An 11,041-nucleotide genomic window follows, 5' to 3' on the forward strand; every position below is an offset into this window, starting at 1 on the left:
TAATTATTTCCAATCATATAGTTCATGACAGAGACACAACTGGCACATGTGTGGGCTTCCTCATTCTTTCCAGGGTGCAGTTTACAAAACACAGGAGATAAAAATGATCCAAGCCATAAAACAGCAGCACCAAATACCCAATTCTCTATTCAAGTGATCAAGATAGCTCAATACCACTGTCCCTGCTGTGTGTAACTGGATCAAGTCAGTCAGAGGAGAGTTTGCACCACTGGAGTCATTCAGCACTGCCAACACGCTTGATTGCAAGCCGAGGGCTAGTGCTGGCAGCTGGGGAGATGCCCAGTTTCCTTTCCCAGCAAGAAGGAACTGGCTGGCCCAGGGCCATAGCACAGTTCTGCCCTTCCTCAGGCTGCCTTGTCTGGCCATGCATTGTGCCAGTAAAAACACAGCAAACAGAGCTGTGTCTGGTTCCACGTCTGCTCAGAGAGGCTCCTGACTGTCTACCCCTCTGATGAGGGCTGCTGGTTTACCCCACCAAGACAGTCACCGAGTTGCTGTCTACCCAGGGTAAGGGCATTTTTAATATGCGTGCTAATTTTAAACCAAACGGCCTTCCCCCATTCCACCACTGTTTCTGCCCAGGCAGGCAAGTGTGAGTGCAGGTATGAATATTCTCTCACTTCAATCTCCTTCCCTACCTCAGATCACTTGGTAGCTCAAGGACTGAGCAGTACAGTGAGGATTGAAAAATGGCAGCACTGAAGATCATGCAGAGCATCCAGGTTCTTGTTAGAGATCTGTGTCCTCAGTCAATGGACCAGCATCACTAATGACCCTGAGACAATAATTGTGGCAAACTAAATAGCCAGCCATTAGAGATCAGAATGCATTATAAGAGACCAAAAGTACATTAAAGTTCATACAATGGTATCTGGGTAAAACCTTCGATGCCTCACAAATAAATAAATGATTCTTTGAATCAGGAGTTGTAAAAGCCAAGTTTTAAATAGGGCTGACATTAAAGTGCTAGTGAAGATGCTTTGTCTGTTCAGACTGATCAGATCTGAGAAGGGAGAACCACAGAAACTTGTCACTGGGAGGCACCACATCATTCCACATGGAGACTTGGCAGGGGATTCCCGCAGGGCCAGGCTGAACCCTGTCCTGATGCTCATCCTAGTGTGTGATGGCCAGATGCTGTCATGGCCCATGGCAGGCTAGGGGGCTGACTCCTGACCCATGTGCAGGGACAGCCCTCCTTGTTCTCTCACAGGGGCTCACCCACAGGCACTGCTTCAACAGCATTTTCAAATACTGGTAGCTAGAAACAAGAATTTGTAGGAAAGAGTTTTGCCTAGTTTGCTCCTGAGGGGGAACAGCTGAGACAGTTGCCCCCTCTGCGTGTGGGTACCACCCTACAAAAAACCACTCCTCAACCTGCTGGGAAGGGGCTGTGGAGGGGCAGGAGTCAAGTGAGAAAGCCTGGCTGTGCAAAGCTGTTGTCCTGGCACTGATAAATGTCATGATAATTTGATGCCAGGGTATTTACCATGAGATCAGCTCTCCAGAGACAGCAGCTGGCAAACGGCTGGTGCATTTCCAGGGCCTTCAGCTACAGCAGGTTGCTGCTGCTTGATGGAGCACCGAGGGAGCTGCAGCAAGTCCAGTCTGTGACCAGCATGGTAAACACCACCAGCATGCTAAATCCCTAATAAATTGCTTGAAGAGTGCTTGAATGCCAGAGTAATGATGGGGGTGGGAACATCCTTGATAATTGCAGAAAGAGTGGGTTGCCCTGGGAAGTGGAGTGGGCAGGATTCCTCCTCCATATTTATGCTGTACAATCAAACATGTCTCTCACTGCCCAGAAACCTTCCTGTTTCCTTAATATCTTTGCGTGGAAAGAATAACACATTGGAATAGAGTTATGGCTGCAACAACTGTACCTATGTCAGAAAATAAAAAAGGACAGAAGATGCACTGCTGACCCAAAAGCAAATGTCAGCACTGTGGTGTGCCCAGACCGTGCTGGCTGGATCAGCTGTGGTGGGGGGAGGAAGGTGGGCTCCTTTGAGTGGGGATACACTCACTGCTCAGGTCTGCACCCTGTTATTTATCACTGCAGACAGAGATGAGAACAGGATTCCTGCTACAGAGTGAGATATATACATGAAGAATATTTGCATATGAGATATGGGTATAAGACTGAGAGGAAGAAGGAAGAGAGCTCAACTCATAACTCCTCATTCAGATTGTTAGGGAGAGTTCATTCAGCTGTGCTTCTCGCCCTGGAAACAGTCTAGAGACTGTACACTAGTGACTGAAATTTTTAACAACATAAAAATATGAATAATGAGCAAAATTTGATTTAGTATTGATTTAATTAGAGAGCTTTAGTACTGATTTAATAAAAGAGAGCTTCTGTGCCATATGCTCAGATAGTGAAATTAGCCATTTGGTCAGAAGAGAGAATCCTGAAGGCATTCCTGCCCAACCTGAAAAATAAACCCAAACAGCTGCTGGTCAGCAGCAAAGTGTGCTTCAGTCAATTGTTCCCACCCGAAAAATACAAGATTATGACAATCTTGGAACAGCTGGCAGGAGATGCCCACTGAGGGCTGAAAAATTCTACATGAAGATGCAAGGTACAATCTAATGCAAAGCTAGAATGAAAGGCTGTTGTTACACTATGCACACCAGTAAGACCTGGATGAAGAAGAATGGTCTGAACACTTTAGGAATACCCTGAACTACTGCCTTGGAAGAAAAAATGTTCTGTATTATGCACTTCACTGGGAGGCAGCCTTGCTGCCAAAGAAAGATGCAGTCTTTGTCCTTTGTAACGGGATGAACTGGGTGACATACATTTGCTGATGCACTTTTGCCTGGCAAGGTGTTGACCTTCAGAGGTTTTCTGAGCCCAGGGACTCCCCCTGTGATCTAGCCCAGGCCCCTCATTCTCCAGCCTCTCCAGCTCAGTGGTGCAGGCTGGCAGAAGGAGCCAGGGACTGCAGTGCTCACAGGCAGCATCCCACCCCAGCTGCTGGGCCAGCTCAGAGCAGTGACAGCAGCCTGTGGGGAGGAAAAACTGTGGAAATCAGAACCCAGGAAATCTGGCTTAAGACTGGGGACTGCCTTGAATAGGGGGTTGGACTGGTAGGGATGCTGCCGGGTGGGGAGTGGATGCCCGCTCCTCTGAGAGCTGCTGAGAGTGAAGAGCTTAGGAAGTCCTGGCCCTGACTGTGGGAGCAAGTCCAGGAAAGGGGCTGACACCAGGCTGGGGCCAGGCAGGTACCCTGCTGAGCTGTGTCCCAGAGAGGGCAGGGCCAGGAGGGATGTGGTTATCCCAGACAGAGCTGTGTCCGGGCCAGCCAGGGACAGGAGGGATGTGGTTATCCGACAGAGCTGTGTCCGGGCCAGCCAGGGACAGGAGGGATGCGGTTATCCCAGGTGAAGCGCGTTCGGCTGGGGAGCACGCCTGCCACTGTACGACTGGATGGCCATGCCTTTGCTCTCCACTCTCTCTGCCTGGTCCTGAAGGGCTCTGGTTGGGGCTGAATACATGGTTTCTGTCCATGTGAAAGAAATGCTCTCTGGTTTTCATTTCAGTGAGAAAATATTGTTTCCATCCAAATTGTTTTCCTCCTCAGGTTTGGCAGCTCATCTCATAACCCATTTTTTTTTTTTCTCTTCCCAGACTCCTAATTACAAATTCCCATGCTGGGGCACATAAAAATATAAACAATACAAAAGACTTTCACTTTGGACACGTGACCAGGACATAAATATTGACACGAAAAAAAGATTCAGGACTGGAACAATGCAAGAGCAACACTGACTTGTTGCTTCTCTGAGTTTCTGGCATCCTCTCATTCTCATGGAGGTAATCTCTTCTCTTTCTCTCCTCTATTTTAATGTCTTTTATTCTATTAGGTATCTTTAATTGACAGTGGGTGCATATTCATTGCAGAGGTAATAGAAAAGGAAGAAAATCAGTTTTTCAGTGTGCATTTCCATGCTGTGCTGACAAACTGCTTCTCTGACTGTCATAATAATAAATCAATAACCACACAGAAATAGACCAAAGATGGTTGTGCCATGTGTTGGCTGTACTACAGCTGCGCTGGAGAAGATTCATACTTAGAAATTAAAATAAGCCCTTCAGTGGACAACTCAGAGATTGTTTTTAATTACAGGTATTAGTTAAATATTATATTGGATTTATTTCCAAGTCACAAAAAAATCTACAATTTTTGTCAAGATGCTTTTGGTAAATGATAAATATACAGCTCTCATACGAATCATGTTTCTTTTTTAGAAATGCATATTTTCAGTTTATCTCCTTTTATAATAATAAAAATAATGGGCTACCTGTTTATCACTATGCAAATCAATGTATTATTAATAAGTAAGGCACAGTTTTGGTTGAATAAGGCTGGCAAATATCCTATTTCCATTTCATGAGTTGTGCATCTTCAGAAATGTTTATTAAGGGGAGAACACTCACTGTATTAGCATTCTCCATTCTCTGGTACTAACCAGTTTATTGCTGGTCTGGATTTGGGGAAAATCAGTTTAACATGGAAGAGAGTGTTGGAATTTTTATTGATTAAATCTTCTCTTGCTTTTTGTTGCTATGGAAACAGCCCCTTTTTATTCTTAAGCCATTTGATCGTACCATTTCCTATTAAGCAGATTTACATTTCTCTTGCAGTTTCAGTCCCACCTTGCCAGTAACAGTTCCTCCCAGTGGTCGGTGGCTCTGCACCACCCCAGGTTTTCACATTTCTTCATTACAGCAGAAAGTTAAAGCTGTGTGACATTTCCCACCCAAGTGCTCGTCCTTTGCAGCAGCAGTGCAATGGGAAAAGTAAAGCTCTGCAGGCTGGGCTGCGTGGTGCTCACCAGCCCGCAGTGACCACAGCGGCCCAGCCCCGGGGGGCATGCCAGCACCCCCAGCCCTGCACCCAGTCCTAGTCCTGGGAGGAGAGGGGGAAGCTGGGCTTGCGGTGCATGGGATGGGCGGTGTAACGAGCTGCTCATATTTGGCTCTACTTGGCATGAAAGGCCCCAGGAAAAGAGAGAATCAGGGAAGATGAATCTGTGCAAGCTGCACACGTCTTGCAGGAGGTGCCTGTGCTCCCCCATGATGGCCAGCCCAGCACTTTCCCCATGTGCACTGAGCCCACACGTTCTCTGCCCGGCTACTCCCTCTCTCCTGCCAGCTGCAGCTTGGGAGGGGATGGGGCTGCGGGTGATCTCCCCGAGGCGCAAAGTTCCTCCGGGGTAAGGAGGGTGCCCGCCTGGCCCCCGTGAGGGTCTCACATGAATCTAGCATCACCAGCAGTACCCCTTCGGGGGAGGCTGGGGGACTTGTGACTGCCCCCTGTGTCTTTGCACACAGGGAGTGCTCTGAGTGGAGATGACATGTCCCCGGCCTCAGCAAAGATGCATGTACTGGTTTTGGCTGGGATAGAGTTAGATTTCTTCACAGTAGCTTGCATGGGGCTGTGTCTGGGACCAGTGGTGAACGCAGTGCTGGTCACCCAGGGATGTGTTAGTCACTGCTGAGCAGTGTCGCACAGCCCCAGGGGCCGTCCTGCTCCTCACCCTGCCCCGCCAGCGAGTGGTTGTGATTGAGGAAAACAGAGACTTTGGGTTTTGGACCTAGTGGTCACGAGGGTGCAGATTCTGCTTCATCCAGTGTTTGTAAAACTTCTGGATAAAAATCTGGCATTTGTTCTCTCTTTCACCTCTTCCTATTATTATTAATCTCAAATTAAGGTCTTCCAAGCCTGTTGGCCCATGGATAGATCTAGTGGTAAATGGAGGAAAAGGGAGAAATATGGCATTTTGAGCACTTAAGATAGGCAGATCCTCAATAGACAGGTCTAGAGTTATTTATTGTGGTACACCGTTATGCTGTGGGCTTTAGAGAAGTATTTTCTTTAGAATGTGAGTTTCCGTCAGTGGTGCATGCAGTACACAATGCTCCTCATTTATTTTGATCAAACATTAGAGAAGACAGAAGCATTACTTGGACTAAATTGTATAAATCTTGTTTCAATTCCCTATGAAGACTGGCAATCTCTTTGTCAAGCTTCTGAAAAAAACAGAGCATCAATGTTTGACAACAGTTCTGACTGCTGAATAAATGCTGGCAATTATATTATCAGTTTATCACAGTTTATTACATAAAAAATCCTCTCCGTTATTCAAGACACACCTGCGCGCATTATTTTCAGAGATGTCTCAGGCTTGTTAAAGTTTTCTCAAGTATTCTAACAATAGGTGTAGACTTGCCTTTATATTTTTGTTGTTTCTACCTCACAGCTGATGATTAATGTTCTTATTTATCATCACAATCAAGTCAGAATCTGAGATGATGAATGTTGCTTTTAGTAGTTTGTCTCTCACTCACAAATTCTCAGTTTGATGCTAATGCTGAACTCCTCATTTACACATGGCTCTGTTTACCAGTGCTTAATGGTTGCAGCAGTTAACCGTTTTTACTGAGTTCTCTTGGCTACTCTCCTGCATGCAATGCAGATTTAGTATAAGATACTTGAATGATTAGAAAAATAGACTGCCAATGTGAGGATATACCTTCCTGAAAAAATTAGAAATTATGCATATCTCGCAGTTTTATGTACTGAGATTACAGTCACGTTAACATTACTGGAAATCTTTAAGATGCCAGGCCTGCCCACCGCCTGTCCCGGGCCCCTGTGCGAAGCACCCGCAGCCCTTCGCCGCAGCCTGCTTCTGCCAGACGGGCTCGGGACAGAGCAGGGGCTTTGCAGGTCTCCTGGAGGATGAAGGTGACAAACTGCTGACTGCAGCTGCTGGCTTCTCTGGTCAGAAAATGATGGGTGATGTCTGGAGGGGAGCAAGGCAAAAGGGGGGACCTGCACGCGGAGCTGGTGGCGACTGACTGTGTGGAGACAGCTAAGCTGCCTGGGTTGCTCTCTGGCATTAGGGATGTAGATGAAGCAGAACCTTGGTGGAACTGAGAATTAAAGCCGCTAAAGAAACCTGGTCATTTCAACAAGACACATAAAAACTGCCATGGGCATGGAGAAAAGGACATTTCTTTTCCACGTCAGCATTCGGTTGTTCAGGGGAATAAAATGTCCTATTGCTCTCTTGTGAAGTAACTTAGACATTATAGTATCAGCTGCTAATTACAATTTTTATTATACCTATGCATGTATTAGAGTTCTAATAGAAACAAGAGATACATAATCATTAAAACTAATCAATCACTTTTCAGCATGGATTTGTTCCTTATTTATTCTAAACTAACTTCAAAAATGTTTCTAATATGATGCTATCAACTAATCTATTTCTCCAGCCTCATCTGAGAGACAGAAGTTCAAGCAGCAGAGACAACTGTTTGCTTTTCCCTGCAGAGGTCCCAGACCCTGCATGATGCCGTATGGCAGGGAGACTGGTATTAAGTACAGGTTGCCATACTATGTTCAGCTGAGTTTAAGTTGGTGCTAATACATATGAAATTCAGTAGGAGCCAGCACTGAGGACTTCCCTGGCCATGGACCTGAAGCTGAGCTGGGCTCAGCCTCCAGAGAGCAGAGACTTCTCAGGGAGCCATGGAGACACTTTACAGCCTCTTGCTAAAACAAGAACCCCTCGCAGCTCTGCTTGCTTCAGCGTTCTGGGTAGGAACAAAGGCTTTATTCTGGCTATGACAAAAGTTTGAAAACAAGTGTGAATGGAAATTTTACTGAAACTAAGGGCAAATTGTGAATAAATTTCTAATTTTCATGTGTGTTCCTTTATCCTGGTTAATACTCATGCACTAATTTTGCATTAATATGCAAAACACAGAACACATATAGAAGGATGAAGAGCTTGTAGGTAACTCCAAGGTCCAAGTACTACAATGGTCTAACTTTTTTTTAGTAGACCAGAACACTGAGCTTCTTGGAGTAGTGCTCTTTGGTGCCCCTTGCCCTGGGAAAATAGGTAATCAAATGCATAACGAAGACGAGAGGTAAAGAAGTGGAACGCTCTCTCAGTTGTGTTTCCAGTTTCCCCTGGGAGTGCTGTGTGCAGGGCAGCCAGGGGGACGTGCATGGGGCCACCGTGGGCAGAGCAGGGGCTGGGTCAGTGCACGCACATGCGTGTGTTTCTCCCATGTGCGTGTGCAGCGTTGTGCCCTCTCCCGGCCCAGTGCTGCTGGGATTGCTCAACACAAGGCCTCTCATGCTCTTTGAAACCGTGTGCCTTCATGGCGTTATTTTCACATCGCCAGGTTCAGCGCCTGAGCTGGGGACACCTTCAGTAGCGGTGTCGTCAGAGCTACTGTATCTGTCACGGCTTTTCCCTGTGGCTCTTGGCTACAGTGAGCTCAGCGATCAGAGCACATGCTCTTGTGCCGCTGTGTGCACATGGGGGCAAAGCGGTGAAAGGAAGGGACAAGGGTTAAGCTGACAATTTCAAGCTGATATCGGGCAGATAGAGCAATTCTTACCTTTTTTTTCAGGCTTCCGGGATCCTGCCCATCCCAGAGTCAGCCTGAAGGTGCATGCCCTGGAAGAAGAGAGTGCCAGGTGGCTGTTCCCAGGTGAATGCCAGCAGTGACACGATGCTCCCCGCTGCTGCTGCTCCCCTCTGCAGCCCCCATCTCACCCGGGCTACGCTGCATACCTGCAGGCGCTGGGGAAAAGTACTGGGTCTCGCAGCATATTAAAACTTTGCTATCAAGGGCCTGTCGGTAGCTTCTAATGAATGAGATGAAAGAAAGCCTCAGAAGGCAAAGAGAAGAAGATGAAAAGCAAGAGAATATTGATTGTAATATGAAGAATGGAGATTGGTTATTACCAGATACTGCCAATGTGGTTTTCATTTTTTTGTGACAAGGGACATAAGCAGCTTTTATCTGGGCATTTGGTCCTCTCCTCCAATTAAGAAGGGAAGTTGTCTTTGCTTTAAAATTTGCTTTTGATGAATTTAAACCTAACTCTGATCAGAGATGTGTCCCTACATCAAACTCAATGACATGTGTCATTGGTTGTGACAAGGTGTCTATGAAATGATGAGGCAATTATAACTGGATAGGTGAGTAATGCATGTAGAGAGAAAGAATTGCAGCAAACCCTCTGTGACCACTATTCAAGAAGTAATGAACGTAGGTATGAGCAGAAAGCTTAGGATCCTGATGCTTTACCAGAAAATTAGTGAAATGGCAAGTATAGCAAGTTTGATTTCTTCATGACCTCTTCCAAACACCTTTGAATTCTTCACAATCTTGTCTGTTATTTGTCTGTATCTTTGCACTTACCATGTTCTCTTATGTTTTGTTAAAAGGGAGAAAAAAAATAAAATAATTTTCCCCCAGTAACTCATGAGCACAATTTTGCTGCATCAGCTTTGTAATAAGGTGGCTTTGGGAAATAACTGACAGTATATTTCTCCTGCTGTATTTAGGTGAAAATCAGTTGAGCCTCTTAACTGAAATGTTTTAAGCTTGTCTTTGTCAGGTAATAAAACTGTGTTGCTTTTTATAACTAAGTGCGTTGTGATATCTATTTCAAAGGCTGACATTTCTAATTTACTAACACCCTTGAGCAGAAAAATCCTATTCAATTTCAAGTGTAAATTCATACACAGATGTTTTAAAGATCTAAGAAAAGGTCAATAAGGACATCGGCAGAATGATGTGGATGCTCCATGCTAACACTATCCAAGACGCTGTTTCAGCAGAGGAGAAAGGGGATTTGGCATCCAAGTTCATTCAGTAAAGCTAATAATCTTAACGTTTCATACATAGAAGGAGGTTACAGGTTGAAACCAATCTCAACAGGGAAGCTGGAAAAAGCAACTAATTATAATAAAAGACCTCTCATATGGTCTTCAGTTTTGAGCAATATTCTACTTTTTCTGTTTATCCAGAGTTTGAGGTTGGTGCCTTTTACCAGAATTCCTGATCACAGATTTTATTTTGTGCTTTCACACAGACAGTTCCTGTTAGGTTTATTTATCTATTTATTTATACTAATGTGAAACGCCACCAATACATTTTTAACTTTACCTTAATGCTAACCAATGTCATCTGGCAATTTTCAGAGTCTGCTGGTGTTCTTGGCCCCTTTTAAAGGTCTTTCTTCATATTTAATGCACTGTTCTTCAGATGCTGTTCATGCACTATTTTCCTGAGTCTGGCTGTCCGAAGGGCAGAGGCGGATCACGGAGGGCGCCTGACTGCAGAGCCATGGAGCAGCATTGGGCTCATGCTGCGGGGGCTCAGCGTCACGGGTGGGGGTCTCAGCTGAGGCATCCCCTGTGGCTGTGGGCACAGGGCTGGTTGTCCTCTAACAGTCCTCCTTTGATGGCCTCAGAGGCTCAGAAAAAAATGATGATCTTCACCTCATCATCTGGGCCTGATGGGACTGACCATCCTTGGCATGCCACATACACCACCACCCTTGGGGTCTGCTGCGTGCCTGAGAGGCAATTTTTACCCATTTACCTATACCGTGGGCAGGTGGAGCTATGAAGGGCCGTTGCCTTTGGCCCTCTGGTCTCTGGCATGGGCAGGCAGCGATCAGCAGAGCCCTGCCAGTCCTGATGTTCAAGTGCTGGGCTGGAGGTGACCTGTCCTGCCACAACAAACAGGTGCCCCCCAAAAAGATGAAATCCATTCCTTTCAGAACAGATAGTTTTGGAGCAAACACAGGCCATGGACCGGTCCTGGCAGGAAACTGCACGGAGCATCCCTGCTCTGGGTGCAGGCCCAGTATGACAGATTAACATTAGGAGCAGCACCCACATCTTGCCTTACAGAGTCAGTGTCAGAGAACTGTCCTGAGCACATTTCACTTCCTAAAATATGCATACTTGCCCCTAAAATAAAGTGAAAATAGATAGGTTCACCTTTTCACTGCGCTTTGTGGGGGAAAGGTGCCTGCGCTTGTGGACTTTCACCAGAGCGTGCCTGGGCCGAGGCCTGGTCCAGACACCCTGCGGCGGGCAGCTGGCATCAATGTGTGCATCTCCATAAGCTGAACCCTAATTCTGATGTGCAGGGTGGCTGCAGGAGAGCAACTGACCTGCTACT

General features: G+C 46.1%; 1 long non-coding RNA gene across 1 annotated transcript in view; it reads left to right on the forward strand.

The window, feature by feature from the left end:
* Positions 1 to 9,456, forward strand: part of LOC116960088 — a 162,127-nt gene extending 152,671 nt beyond the window's left edge. Inside the window, exons 5-7 of the long non-coding RNA XR_004406184.2 lie at positions 3,659 to 3,844; positions 7,484 to 7,640; positions 8,468 to 9,456. This is a non-coding gene — a long non-coding RNA (uncharacterized LOC116960088). The remainder of the gene's footprint in view (positions 1 to 3,658; positions 3,845 to 7,483; positions 7,641 to 8,467) is intronic.
* The last annotated feature ends 1,585 nt before the right edge of the window (positions 9,457 to 11,041 follow it).

The sequence above is a fragment of the Tyto alba genome, unplaced genomic scaffold, assembly GCF_018691265.1.
Source record: "Tyto alba isolate M040663 unplaced genomic scaffold, T.alba_DEE_v4.0 Super-Scaffold_29, whole genome shotgun sequence".
Classification (NCBI taxonomy): Eukaryota; Metazoa; Chordata; class Aves; order Strigiformes; family Tytonidae; genus Tyto; species Tyto alba.